This window comes from Passer domesticus, chromosome 1 (assembly GCF_036417665.1).
Source record: "Passer domesticus isolate bPasDom1 chromosome 1, bPasDom1.hap1, whole genome shotgun sequence".
Lineage (NCBI taxonomy): Eukaryota > Metazoa > Chordata > Aves > Passeriformes > Passeridae > Passer > Passer domesticus.
In genome coordinates this window covers 141,894,626-141,910,555 of record NC_087474.1, presented here as the reverse complement: position 1 = coordinate 141,910,555, position 15,930 = coordinate 141,894,626, and positions in this window count along the sequence as shown.

The following is a 15,930-nucleotide window of genomic DNA, read 5'->3' as shown; positions in this document are numbered from 1 at the left end:
ATTATGGTCCTTTTAATAAGACACACCTTAAATATACAATAAAGACACAAATTATATACAATAAAGATAATTTATATACAGGAGGGTAGAACTGCTATGCAGAGGAACTTCGACTTTTATTTTAAATCTGCTGTTGTTTTCTGCATATGCAGTTTGCATGTGCATTTGTATGTACAGAAGAGAAAAATAAGTCTGGACAGCCATACTTCTCACTTTAAATGTGTCACACACATCCTACCAGTTATTGGATTGATCTATTGAATCAGTGAGTCCTTTTATTCAGTTGTCATCAGGACCATTTGATAAAGAGGACAACAGATTTAAAGTAAATCAAAGGCTGATATGCAGCTTCACAAGGACAACATAAATGAAAAGAGTAAGAGGATTGTTACACACCTATGTTAGCTTTTCAATAACATCCTTCATACACTGCCTTTTCCAGCCATTTTCAGAACTAACTTTCAGAATTAGTTTTCAGAACTAACTTTTTACAACTAATTATGGTTTTACTGTTTATGTTTAACCTGTCAGATTAATTTTTCTCAGAATGGTGGTTTGGTCCATTGCAGAGATGTTATCTGCTGCACATAAGGAATTCTGAATTGGAGATTGGCTCTTATTTAGACTCTGATTTCAAAGATCCAGAGCTATACACTTGTCTCAGTTCTGTCCTTGGACTCTGCAGAATCCAGTCAGTAGCTACTGTAGTGCTAGCATGCACATTATCTATTTGCCCTTGGTTGAAATGTCCCTTTATGTAATTTTCCAGACAGCTGGTTTTCCAGCAGATACTGATAGTACTGAAGTAGCAGGTAGTACTGAAGTAGCCCAGGTTTCCCCTCCACAGAGCAGCCATACCCCTGCTCTTCCAAAAGCAGACACTGAACAAGTTCAGAAAGCTGGCAGACAGAATGGTGAACATAGCACAATGTTCACAGCATCTAAATTATGCATAATGTAGGGCTATAATTAGATACAGTGGACCATCTATAACTGGAGAAAGTCTCTGATTATTATAGGTTGAATGGATGAAATGATCTTTTAGCAGAACATATTGTTCATATTATGAGATAAGGGAATATTCTCTTAAGGAATGCAGGTAGGTGCATATTAAGTCAGACCAAGTCTCCATTGAACCCACCATCTCAGCCTTGATAGAGCAGGTAGCAGATGTTCACAGAATCCCACTTGGGGAATAGGGACCATTTGGACATGGTCTAGGTGACCCTGCATAGAGAGAGGGAGGGGTAACATGGGAGATCACCTCCAGAGCCCCCTTCCAACCTCAACTATTCTTTGATTCCATGATCATTGAGATTCCTTTTTTCATTTTTCCAGCCTCTGAGGCCAATCCAAAAGGCAGCACAACCACCTGGAGTACCAGGCACCCCTCTTACATTATTATTATCTGCAAAGCTTCTGAGGGTGCAGCCCTTCCTGGTCAGTAATGAAGATGTTGTCCTGTATTGGCCCCAGTGTCAACCCATGGGACACACCACTAGTGACCTTTGTGTGACTGAACTTCGGGTGGCTGACCCCTGGGCCCAGTAGTTCATCCAGTTTCCAATCCAACTTACTGTCCATTATCCACCCAATACTTTCTCAGCTTGTCTATAAGAGTATTAGGGGAGACACTGTGGAAAGCCTTTTGGAAGGTGCGGTAAACAGCATTCACTGCTCTCCCCTCCCCCACTTAGTTAGTCACCTCATTACAGTCTGTCATGTTGGGTAAGCATGAATTCCTCTTTCTGAATGCATGCTGAATACTCACTGCAAATGATTTACAAGATTAGTTGCTTTGTAACCTTCTCAGGGATCAAAATGAGGCTGAGCAGTTCCCTGGATCATCCTCCTTCCATTCTTGAAGATGGGAGTAACATCTGCTTTCTTCCATTGTCCAGGAATGTCTCACAAGCTCCATGATGTTTCAGAGACAGTCAAAAGTGGCCTCATAGAGACATCAGCCAGCACCCTCAACACCCATATGTGCTTCCCATCAGGTCCCATGGTTGCACACTTGCATAAATTTGCCCCAACATGATCCTCCTCCACCAAGGTTAAGTCCTCCTTGCTCCATCCTTGCCCATGTCTCAAAAGCCTGGGGCTCCTAAAGGCTGGTCCTCCTAGTAAAGGCACACTTGAAGAAAGGCACTTTTGCATTCCCTTGACCTATATATGAAAAGAAAGTACTTTATGGTCATGTGGATGGGCTATTTCCACCCCTTACATTTTCAAGAACAAGGAGTTGTATGGGCAGGCTTTACCCATACCCACCAATTTGGATCAAGTGCTGGCAGTGACTGGCAGTATTTCCAGTGTCTCCTAGAGAATCAAATATGCTGTAAACTACATACAGACAATGTAGAAATCAACCACACAGACTGAAAGCTACCTAAGGCCACAGCTCCCTTCAGAGATACAGCATTTTGATAAAGAGCTTCAGCTGGTCTTTCTCAACCCATATGCTGCAACCAGATGTACTGGTGTCACTGCATTTTTTTGCCAGGTTTTTTAACAGAGAATATTTTAGTGACCCACTCATAGCACACCCTCACAAACTCTTGTTAGTACCACATTTTCTGGGATCAAAGTGGATGCCTGCTGGCCAGTGGTGGCTGAGGGGAGATAATATTCCCTCTGCTGGGGGAATATTACCTCTAGCAAACATCAGCTGCTGGGGCTGTCTGGTTCCTGGACTTCCCTGCTGGCATTGTCCACTACTGGCCACTGTAAAACGGGAGGAAATGACAGTTCACAAATTTGAACAATTGTACAATAATGGCTGCTGTTTTTTCTTCTGCTCTGTCTGCCAGTGCAGTGTAGATGCTTCCACACTCAAAAAAGTGACGATCATTTCAAAATTAGTGCATTTTTTCCCAATTTTCTTCTTAATCCCTGCAGAACAACTAGCAAAACTTGCTTGCACATAAAAGGTATTAAAAATGTCACTGCTTGAGATCCTACGGTTCTGGCAATTGCTCAATGCATTTCAACAGATAATGATGTGACTAACACTTTATGTATGTTTATTTCAACTGTGATTATCATAGTTTTGATAACACTGTGCTTCAACCATAGTAACATGCAGGTGGATGAGTGGTTTTTCAGGCTTTTTTTCAGGATACTGAAGATTGCTTCCTTTTGTGTCAGCTGTGTGTGGCAAAAACAAAGCAAGCTCAGAGCTCTGAACAACACGTCTCATTGAAAGCACTCCCTATTCTGCTTTGCTTCCTCTTACCTAAGGAAGATCAGCTAGCAACTAATAGTCCTTCCTTGTGGCTGGCTTCCAGAGAGCAAGAAAAGAAACAAACATAAGCATTTGTAAATATTTACACCCTGGTTTTTGAGTCATGGCTCTAATTATTGTTTCTGTTTTACTGCTACAGCAGAAATTCAGATTAAAAGAAGACAATTGCATTTTATTTTCTAAATATCCGAGGAAATGAAATAATGACAGTGGATTGCTATTCCCAATGAGCTGCACCGGATGAGCAGTGTGTCTAGAGCCAGCAGCAAAGCAGCTATGAGTAAATGGTTCTTGGATTGAATCAGGATTGTAGAAATTCAGTTCTGAGGGGCCCCAGTGAAAAACCCAATCCAAATACTGCTGAGCTTGGGTGAAATTTGTATTTAATGCTGGTAGCTGAACCCAATCCTCATATGATATACAGGTATTGTTTGAATCTTTGAAAACACCAACTGGATGTTTGCTATAAAGAACTATTCCTGTAGGCAGAGCTGGGGAAGGTTCCTAAAAGCCTCCAGGAAAGCAGTTAAGCAGAGAGTTTTCAGCTGACTAATTGTCATTGACAGCCACATAAATGCTTCTTGACTTGATCCCAGGAAACTGAGATCTTGATATCTCTCTATGGAGTCTTGATTGAGTGTCCAAGAGATATCATTAAGTGACTGCCCAAGGTGCAGGTTTATTACATCCTTCTTTTCATGAAAGCTGGAAGTATCTCTCTTTGCTGCTATAAGTTACTTCACTTTGTTTATATTTCATAACCTCCTCTATGTAGGAGATGCCACTTCCAACAAATTACAGAGCCAGCTACAGCTGCTACCTCCAAATGCAGAGAGAATAGGCATTTCAAATGGAACATAAAATCAAAGTTTAAAAAAGCACTTTTAGCAGTTTCACAGTTATAATGAGGAGCTGCACCTGCCAAACTAGCTCTTCCAAAAACCAGGATACAGCATCTGTGAGATCCTGGATTAAGGGGTCTGTAACAACAGCCTTATTTGGAAATAAATGCTGGTTGGTTCAGGGCTGCCTGTGGGATTCCTGCCTTCACTCCACAGACTGAGCTGTTGTGCAGATTCATGGGTACATATTTTTGGGCTGGAGTTTTGCCTGGTGCAGTCATGTACCTTGTTTTGGACTCATGTGAGACCTTGGCCTGAGCATTCCCATCCTCCATAGCATTATCTACCAGCTGCTCACCCATTCCTGCTTTAATTCCTTACAAAATCACACTGCTTAGAAAAAATATGTTATTAAAACCCCTTAAAATAAGTGGTATCACTTTAACAGTGTTAGACTGGCTAGAGACTGAACAAGAGATTATTCCAGAAAATTTGAGAGGGGCAGTATTGTCTGCTGAGCCACAATAATGGGAATGGACTGGGAAGAGCACAGAAAGTTCTCACCCTGAAAATGCTGTGTGCGCTCCTGCTTGATGGGGGTACACCTGGGCAAGGCACATTTCTGAGAAGTGGCTTCTAGATTATTTTCAGCTTAAAGTGACCTTCAAACTATTCATATATTGATAACTGACTTTTCATTCCTTTTTTTCTCCTTTGTGTTTTCATCAAAATATTTACTCAATATCATATTAGGTTTTATACCAAAGCAAAAATGCACCAGACATAAGAACTGAATCCGTTAAAAGACTGACAGGAAATGCAAAGAAAATAGGATGTGCCACAAAAAGATTTTACCCTACAGTTACACTATAATTAAATACCAAACAATTCCAATCTCATTTTTCTGTAATATATGCTATTCCAGATAACTGAAGCCAGCATTGCTCCAGTGAAGATGCCCAAAGAGCAGAGACTGACAAAATGATAAAGGAAAAAGATTATATGGAAAAAAGAGTAAAATATTGTAACAGCGTTTGTTGGACCATATCTTACCAGGAATCTGATACATTACTAATAAACTTCTTACCGTATGCTATGAAAAGAGTCAGTGAGATAAGAAAAGAAATAATATATCCAAGGAACAGCAACTAGATAGCAATCTTAGCTTAGAATAATGTAAGTTGAATTTATAATGGATCTATCAAATCATCTGGCAATGTTGCTATAAAATAGGTCTGGCATTTCCATTTTTACCCCTCAGTTACTTTGAAGGCATTTATAACTGCTAACCTGCTTGAAACTTGCTGTAAAGTATTATTTTCCAGTCTTGCTTGGATGCTTGGGTATTGTTAGTGACTAATAAGAAAGTGCCTTCTGACAAAAAAACCCAAAAAAACAAAACAAAAGAAGAAGAAATATGGCAGACTGAGCTCTACAAAGCAATACTTCCACAGTTCTTTCCAAAGCCTTTCCTTGTGCTTTTGAAATTTCTGTCTTCTGTTTTCTGCCTTTCACATGGTTGTGCTAAAGAATGGCTTCTTCATATTAAAAAGAAATTATGAGGGAGGAAGTGGTTGATGCAATGAAGTTAGTTCTTGTGCACAATGAATATATGACACTAAAATCAGTATAGAAATAGAGTGTTATGAGAAGGAAGAAGTGGTAAAACAAAGGGGAAAACACAGAATGAAACCCACAGAGCATTGTAAAACAAACCTCAACACATATGAGTTTGCAGATTTATGGAAATAGTTACACTTTCATGACATACTAATTTACAGAATCCCATCTGCCCTGCAACTGTATAGGATGTGATATCTCCCAGGATAATTATTGCTTTGGGTTAAAAGGGACCTTAAAGACCATTTAGTTCCACCTGCCCTGCCATGGGCAGGGACACCTCCCACTAGACCAGGCTGCTCAGAGCCCCATCCAGCCTGGCCTTGAACACTTCCAAGGAGGATCATCCACAACCTCTCTGGGCAACCTGGGCCTCACCATGCTCATAGTGAAGATTTTCTTCCTCATATCCAAACTAAATCTACTTCCTGTCAGTTTAAAATATATTATTCCTTATGGAAGCAAGCAAAGAGAGATGTCACACAGCCTGGAAATTTCAGCTCATGACAGTTCTGGTCAGAAGGATAACTCAAATATGGAGAAGTAAATGTTTATTTATAAATAATATTATAACTCTAGTAAAAAGTGAGCTCCCAGTGTGAAAAACTTTTTGACCCCGATATTTACTAATAAAATCAGAGGATTAGCTGTATGACAGCTTAAAAGAAATTTAGTGTAGTGCAAAAGTAAAAGAAAAGCATTTTCTTATTGATGATATAAATACTGCTAGCTGTCTGCAAAGGGTGGAAAATGAAAGAAATTTCCTGTGGTTATACACTCTTAAACTGATTTATTATAAGTTTGAAGTAAGTCTCATACAGTGATTGCAGCAATTAATTATTTAAGTTGTTACAGATAAACAGCATACATCAAATGAAGCAAAATATAAAACCCAACATTAAATGGTAAAGTATATGATTTATAAGAAAAGGAATTTCTATTCTTGCAGATGTACTTCCTTCTGCATTTTTATGAAAAACAACATTGAGGCTTCCCATATATCATCCTTTCTTCAGTAATCAAAACTTCAATTAGCATTTGTCAACATTTTTACTTTGTTAGGAAGAAAATAGCTCATGAGCCATTTCCTCTCCTGCAATCAGGCAGAGATTGTGTTCAGGATGGGACAAGCCAATTTCTGTAAATATGGGAAAGAATGGGGGGAAACAGGTTGCAGCATGAAAGATTTCTAAGGTAATAGGGCATTATAGGGCATTTGGCAGAAAACAGGGGGTAAGGAGGCTTTTAGGAAGCTCAATTTAGCCAGTCAGAGCCTGAGATTTCTACAAGCACTCAAACAACACAGATCATACTCCAACACCAGGCAAACACAGCTAAAAACTGATTTTAACTAAAAGATTTATAGCAGAGGTAGCTGTCTTGAGGACACTTTTGTGTTGAACTGTAATTGCTAATGGGATGAATTACACTGTGCTGAAAGAGCTCAATAATAGCCATGACACTGTTAAGGATTGTTTAGACGCCAGCCAAACCTCCTGCCAGCAGGACAGGGAGTGAGCCTGAGGCTGGTTCCTCCCTCCCCTCTGGGAACCTGAGGCAGCATAGAAGAGAGTTTGCAAAGAGAGTTAGCCTGGGATGTGCTCAAAATCTAAAATAGAGCTTATACTATATTTTAAAAGCTCTACCATAGGACAATTAAAATCAATAATTCTTGCTAAAAAACTTGCTCCTAGCTGGCAAATGCCCTCTTTCATACTTTTCAGTGCTATGATATAATTATTGTATTTTCTTTGCTTTTTGCATGCTGCAAATGTTTTACTCAATTGGATGAGAATAAAGGAAGATGCTCAATACACTGTAATTACTTTCCCTATTTCTTGATTTACCAGTTCTCAATGGATCTTCCCTCTTCATCACCATTATACTGAAAGCTCTTTATTTCTATATCTTTTCCATAGAGATTATTTAAATATGAATGAGATAAAATGACTGTAAAAGGAAGTGCAACCAAGTCTTTTCAGTAACAGTCAGTAAATTTCATCCTTGTTTCGCTTAAGTTTCATAACAAGATTTATATCTTAGTTACTGGAAAGAAAAAAGTCCTCACATCTTTAGACAAACTGATTTGCTACCATTTATTCAGAACACCAGTGCCATGAGGAGTTTAATCTTGCTCTAGTATAATGACTAACTACTGAAGTCTGTTATGTCTGAAGCCTACACTTCCTGTAGTTTGCTAAATATTCATTAAAATACAATTAGCTTGTTTCATTTTTTAATTGGAATTTTTTTTTCCTAAGTGCCGCTGCTCCAGTGTCCCTAGAAGGGAAAGACCTAATCCACATTAGTGGAATTTATGTAGGTGGTAGTCAATTGTTTTGCCTTCTTCTTTGCCAAAACCCCCCACCTTGGACCTTTTCCTACAGCTCTAGTCCTCTGTTCAAGCAGAACATCTAGGTTTTGATTTAGACACATGATGTCTCAAAGCCACACAAACTATGCTAACATTTCCAGTACAGTAATGATTCCTTTCTTCATGCAACCCAAACAAACCACAATGCAGACAAAAAATATAATGCACCTTTCCATGCCTCCATGTTTCCCCACTCCTAACTGTTCTTTGGGCTTTTATCTTTCTCCCTGGGAAGTAAACCCCATGTTCTACACCAGGCATTTTATTCAAATCCTGGAGCATCTCATGTCCTCTCATATCCTTCTCCCTTTCTAAAATATTCAAACTTCCTTTCAGTATAGTTTATAATCCATATCAAGATGAAGCCAAAAAAAAACCCTTTTCAGATTTTTGTTACTGACTTCACCAGACCTTTGGCTCCACAGCCAATCCAGGCACCTTCTTGGTCTGGCTGTGCCCTTGTCCAGAGATTCAAGTAGAAATGTTTTAGAGCTTCACAGAAGTCTGGGTGTAGTTCTGTAGTTCTGTAGTTCTGTAGTTCTGTAGTTCTGTAGTTCTGTGTCACCACTTCCAAACATTTCAGTCAAAGGTGAAGGAAAAAATGTGCAGATTTGGCTACTTCAGTAATAACACAGCAGTGGCAGTTCATGTCTTCAGCTGGAAATGTCACCATAAATTGGCTAGTGATCACAAAATTGCAATGCAGAGCTGGTGGCTGTACTCTTCAGCCCAGATACATTAGAAACTGGCTGAAAATGGTCTTGTCTCCAGCGCTCATATGAAATGATCCAGGCCAGACCTGCCATGGTGGACAGATTTCCTGACACCCTGCTACAGAGGCAGAGCTGTGACATGCATCATGGAGCACCCAGTGCTCCAGCTTTGTCACAGAGCCTGTCCTCTCCACGTCCAGCCACCAGCCCCTTTAGCAGCACTGCTGCAGCACTGAGCCCACACAGCTCCCTGCAGCTCCCCAGGACCAACCCAATGTCCTGCGCTCCTCCCACGCGGTGTGAGAGGAGATATTTGTGGGGAAGGTGGCAGGGGAGAGGAAAAACTAAATTAGATAGTTTTAAGAACTTTCTGGGGACAGAGGAGGAAGGAGAGCTTTAATCTTGGCTGCTAGTCTTGGTTCACTCTCATATCATAGCCAATCCCCTGCACAGTTCCCTCCTTAAACAGGACTGGAAGCTCTCCCAGCCCCACAGTTGGGAATCAGTTTGTCTGGGGATTTTCTCATTATTTGATTGGGAGTTTTTTTAATGTTGATTTTTTGTTGTTGTTGTTGTTGTTGAGTTGGTCTGGGTTTTGTTTTACTTGTTTTTTCTTTTTAGCTTTTTTTTCCCCTGTCCAGGATACATACCTCCTTTTTCCTATAATATAAAAAAACTCTCAACTGCCTTGACTATCAACAGCTGGGCTGGTGGTGGGAGTGTGGAGCTGGCTTCCCAAGGATCATTTAAAGGATTTTGCCCCACACATATGTAAAGCTGTGTAACAGCTCTATGCATATTTGAAGTTTACTTCTGTCAATAAAATACTCACCCAGCCTCTAAGGCTATTCTTTGATGGCCCTTTCTCATATGTCTTTGTATTTAATAGGTTGCTTTTCTGTTTTAGAGTGGCAGGGTGTGCCTGTGTGAGGGTGTGTGTCAGAAGGAACATAAGGCTCTTTTACAGCCTAACTAAAATGTCTTGTTTTCACTTGTGTATAACTTGTAAGGAATAAGAAGAGCAAAACACTTCTTCAGCTGACCATACCCAGTGGGATACACATCACTGACAGTGCCATAAGGTACATTTGAGGGGGAAGACCCACTTGAGGGTCTTCCTGGGGCATCCAGTGGCAAAAGAGTTCACTGCACTTCCTATCCAAAGTCAGGGTTACTCAGAATGTACCACAGAGCTTGCTGCTGATCCTTCACTCCAATGTGATTGAGAAAAATGTTCTTGAAGTACACTAAACTGATTTAAAAACTCTGTCGAGGCTCATGCAGCTGGCCAGGACATGTTCTGTCCACAGCCCAGGGTTAAATAGTATTTTCTGTATGACTGTGAAGTTGTATTTTTTGCAGAATATTGTGATTTTATTTATGAAGTGAATGAAATTATGACATAAAATGCTCAGTTTATATATTTTTCTCCCTTTTAACTACAAAGCAATACTTGAAAGACCATGTCAATGTCCTGTGGATGTTTTTCCCTCAAAATTAAAGTTCTCTACTTAAAACAGGTTAGGATAAATGGCTTTGGTGACACAAATGCAGCATATTAAAACCGGCAATTAGCCCATGTGGCAAAGAAGAATGGAACTTATTTCTGTTTCCCAAACTCAGAATGATTGTGTGTATTTTATTTTGTTTTTGTTTTGAATTAAAACTCCAGTACAGCATCTTTTGTGTTTGTGGTAATTATGATGAACTTCGTATCCCAAAGGAGAAATGTGTAAATGGCTCACTCTTTTGTGGCTATTTGTTTGTGCCATTAGCTCAGGAAATGTATTTTCCAAGCATTGCATTTGTTTAGCCAACTGGTGACAAAAGCAGTCATTTGTCTTAAGCAGAGCAGAGTTAAACAGAATAGACGACATTTTTAAGTAATATAATATGACCATCTGAGGAAGCAGTAATTGTACAGAATTATTTAAGTTTATTCTTTATTATTCATATGCTAGTTGTCAATGTGGATGGAGAATGACTCATAAATCATTTACAGCTGTCTCTGGAAATGTTTATGTTTTGGGAATTTTTCAAGCTGTCCTGCTGTCCTTGAAACCAACATGGATACTACTCTCAACTTGTATTGTGACAGGGAATTTAGGCCATATCAACCATACATAATGCTGTCTGTCTTGGATTTGAAGGATCCACTGAAGATGCAGCCTGGACAGGTGGCTGAGGCTCTGCCCTGAGCCAGCAATACTGCAGCACACAGGCAGTGATGCTGAGGGGTACTTACCAGCTGTCAGAGGGGAAATAACAGAGTGATCCTTCACCAACACAAATATAACTGGTAGGGCAGCATGGCACAGGCATCCCTGAGCTACCAAAAGAAAAAGGGATGTGGATTCCAAGACAAAAGTGTTGAAGTCAGTGCAAGTCCATGAACATCAGCGAGTTCCCATGTTACAGTACAGACAGTTTGCACTCTTAGGGTCCATGGAGAATAAAGGACAGATGTGGATTCCAGTGGTACAATGGAATTCAGGAGAGTGATACCTGCCCACTGGTGGTGAGCCACATCCAGAGCTGTACATGGCTGCTGGAGGACCCCACGGTGCTCCCTGATCCCCACAAACTTACTGGGACACAGAGAGGACCTTACACTGTTTACAAACACTGTTTTAAACATTTCCACAGGGCTCTGGAATTGCAGATACCTGCCAAGCTCACTTCCTGGCCGTCCTCTAGCTCCACACCCTGAAAGTCCCTGCTCTTGCGCCAAGTCCTTTCCATATCCCAATTTCTCCTCTGGGGATCTCAGGGCTGTCCCTTCTGCCACCTCTACTGCCACCCTTCACTCTCGGCTGATCCTGCTGAAAAGCCAGCCTGAGTTTGGGCTGGCAGCAGCCACGTCCCTGCAGACAGCCTGCCACCACCCTGAGCTCCCAGCCCCACACCTGTCACAGTCTGTGCCTTATGCCAGGTAGCTGCCCGCTTCTGCAGAAATGCTCTGGAAATACCTTTCCAAAGAGCTTCTCCACTTAATAATGAGAGTTGGTGTGGAATAGTGCTGACAGTTTATATAGACTAAGACTGGCATGCTCTCTCCCTTAAAAACACCACCACTAAACCCCTTCTGTTCTACAGTGTTTCAAATGTTCCTGTTCCACACTAAAACCAGGAGGTATTCCTGTAGCAAACTATTATATGTAATAAATCCTAATGAACATACATTTGCAGTAATCCTGCATGTTTAAATTTCACTACAGTTTGCACTTAAGAACTTGAATCTCAGAAATGGTGCATGTATTCTCAAACATGTACCATATCAAACTGAGGACCCTCCCATCCCAGCCAGCTCCACCAGGTCACATCACCTGTACAATCATGTCCACAGCCCCTCAAGTCTCCTCTCCAGCAGGAGGCTGGACTAAAGTCTGGTTGAGGTCCCATCCAGCCTGAATTATCCTACTATGATTCTACTGTTCCTTCCCAGATACAAGAATTTGCATTTGTCTTTGTTGAATGTGTGCTTTTGGCACAGAACCCTCAAGCATGTTGTCTGATTCCTGCCCCCCAGTTGGGTGTTGAATGCAAACTTGCTGAGAGCAAACTGCAGCAAGTCATCAGTAAAGATGTTTAAGTTGACAGGTCCCAGGACAGACCCCTGAACTCTACTCCTGCAGCATCCAGATCATATGGATCATATCCCATTAACCACCAGTCCATCCTCACTGCACAATCAGTTTTTTACCCATCTAGCTGTCTACCCGTTTAGACACATCCTAACTCTGATACTTGGTGGACTTCATGTTTGCAAAACAAAGCACAAGCTCTGTCAGCTCTTGCTTTTTGAGCTTTTTAAGAGCTGCCATGAGGGTCTATTGATCCATTTTTCACATCAGCTCTACAGTCTTTAAGAGCTTCATTGCACATGCTTTCCTTGTCTTCGGTCTGTCTCAAATGAGTCTGAATCACTGATTATCCAAACTTTAACTGGAGTTTAAAGTCAGAGTAATCTTATGTGTCAACTAGGTTTAGAAAACCATTACATTGTAAACACTCTAGACAATAGCTGTTTTAATGATTATTTTATGTGAGTTGTAGTTGACAGCTGAGAGCTTTCTCCTGTCTGACTGTTACCGTTGACCTGCTTGTATTTTCTGCAATGACTCAGGGACAGGTGAACAAGAGGCTATTCTGTCCCTCACAAAATACTGGTCTTTGTAACACTGTGCTAAGGAAATCAGACATTTGAAAACTAGAGACAAGTAATGCTTGGCTGGTTTTCTGCTGCTCTGACAATGCAAGCATGGTTTTGCTGGCCAGTGAACTCTGCCTGCTATGGACTGTTCTGAATATTTCCTTAAAAGTTGAAAAAATTTGAATGATTTTGCCACCAGACTCCATAACAGAAAACATTAAAATAGCAAGTGATGTTGTTCAGTGTTTATTTATAGACTCAATGCTAATTGTTAAAGCCCCAAAACATTTCTAGACAAGAATGAAGATAAAACTGCTCATCAGCAAGATAGGGGTAACAAACACATACTCCACATTACCTACTCTGAATCCAGATAATTCAAAGTCAAGCTAACAGAATTATGCTGATTACTAGTGATGCATCACTGAGACATCCACAAAAGCTTAATGCTTCCCAGCAATGATAATGTGAAAGCAAGATCTTTTAAAATCAAGTCTTTAAAAAAATCACAGAAACAAAGAGTACTTGAAGCTGACAGACATCTCTGGAAACCACCTAGTCCAGCCTCATATTCAGAGCACATTTGGCTACAGCAGGTTTTTGGGACCATGTCCAGTCAGGATTTGAGTATCTCCAAGTATTGTCAGGCCACCACCTCTTTGAGTAATCTGCTTCACTGTTTGACCAACTGAACAGTAAACATATTATTTTCCTTATGTGGGAGTGGAATCTCCCATTTCAAGGTAGCCTAATGCCTCTTGTCCCCACAATGGGCACCACAGAGAAGAGTTGAGCTTCAAGAAGAGGTTGGACTGGGAAGTAGGTTGGACTCAATGATCTCAGAGGTCTTTTTCAACCAAAGTGATTCTTTGGTCCTGTGATTGTAAGTCTGAATCCTCTTCTTCACACCCACTTCCCATCAGATATCTACAAACACTGATGAGGTCTTTCTGAGCCATTTCTCTTCAGCCTCTCCTCGCATCACAGAGGCTCCTGCTCTTTCATCAACTTCATGAACCTTCACTGGGCTTGTTCCATTATGTCCTTGTCTCTCTTGTACTGGGAAGCTCAGCAGGGGTTTCCAGATGGGCCTCACCAGTGCTGATCAGAGAGGAAGGATCCCCTGGCTCTACCTGCTGTCAATACTTGGCCTAATACAGCCTGGGGTACACTGCCTTCCTTGCTGCCGTGCTGGTTCATATCAACCTCTTGCCCACACTCGTGAGGTTTTCTCTGCAAAGCTGCTTCCCAGGCAGCAGGCCCCCAGCACCTGGGATGGTGCATGAAAATCCTTTCAGTCAGTCAAGAATAAAATAAGGGTAACATTCACCAGATGATCAAAGTCATGTCAGAGGCTTCCTTTTAGGGGTGCATTGAGTGTCTCACACGTGCTGACAACACATAGTACAAAACTGTGACCAAAGAGGTGTGATGCTGCCTCTTACTGCTGTGGCTGTAGTGGTCAGGGCACCACAACACGCTCCTTTTCCTTCACTCTTCAGCCCCTGCCCAAGTCGCCCTGTGCTGAAGGCATGTTATGGGGAAGAAAAAGAAAAATTACTTTTAATCACCTAAATAGTGCAAGGACCTGACACAAAGCCTCCTTCCACTGAGGCACTGGAAAAAAAGATACACAGAATGGCTTCTTTCTAGTTTACTTTTTAGGGAAAAAAATGGAAGCCAGTCATTCCCATCCAAAGAATACAACTGCAAAATCCAGTCCCACAAAAGCACCTCTTTTGCCCTCTAGTTGCAGGTAAGCACTTCTGCCCAGGAAAAAAAAAGAGAGAAAGAAGGAAAAAAAGTCAGATGCTTCTTGAGAATCACAATTCCTTTTTTCTCCCTCTCTGTGCTTTTCCTCCCTCTCTTGTCATCTCCTTCTCAAGACAAATGGGATGGCTATGGGATATCATCTTCACAGAGCAAAGATGCTTGGATGTTCTAAGGGTATTAGAAGTTACTTCATCTCAAGTTACAATCTGAATACCATTTTCCAGGTTTGTAACAAACGGGTTTAATAAAATTATAACTTTCTGATGCTCTGTGCTTCCTTTACTTTTCCTTTAATGCTATCTTAACATATCTAGGAGCATCAACCAGGAAACTAATTCCAGTTTTTCTGTTGTTTTGCATCTCACTCCACAAGTTCTTCCATAGATACATGTTCTGTACTGCTGCCAAGAAAACTCCCCAAATTCTGACTATTCCTGTCATAAAGAATTTGTGTTCTTGAAGCTGTACATTCAGGAATGTCTAAAATTACTGAAGCAAGGACAAAAGGTTGGAGGCCTATTTACCTGGAATATGTATGAGCCACTGGGCATTGCAAAACCTGAGGATCAGGGTAAGGCTGCAATAGTGTTGTGCCCCTTCAGAAAGTAGAAGTTTCCTGCACAGAAGAAGCTGCAATGACTCAGCTGCAGGGTGCACAGTGACTGCAGGTTTTAGGAGCAGCTGATTAGGAGTGATCCAAAAATATCTTCTGAATCACCAAAGTATCCCAAATTGCATTCTCTGTGATGGCATGACAAAGCTTTCTGTATCTTTTTCAGGTCTTTTCTGAGAGTGGGTGAAATTCATGGTATGCCTTTGACATGCTGCCTGAGCATGTAAAGACTGTCTTTCCCCCTCTTCAACTACAAGCAGAGAAGACACTACAGTCAGTCAGAGCAAATATCACCAATATCAATGGATCATGCTGATGGGTTTCTAAATTCCGTATGGATTTCACTTTCAGAGCACTTGAATATGTTACAATCAATGAATCATGTAAGGACTAGATATAGAAAAGAATATAAGAAAAAATACATAATATATTGAAGTAATATTATTAAATAATTGGTTAATATATGTCATAAGCAATATATAATATAAATAATAAATTATAAAACAATTTATTGGTGATGTATGAGAAATAAATTAATAATAATAATACAGAAAAAGATGTAGTATGAAATTATAGAAATGTCAGGTCAGATACT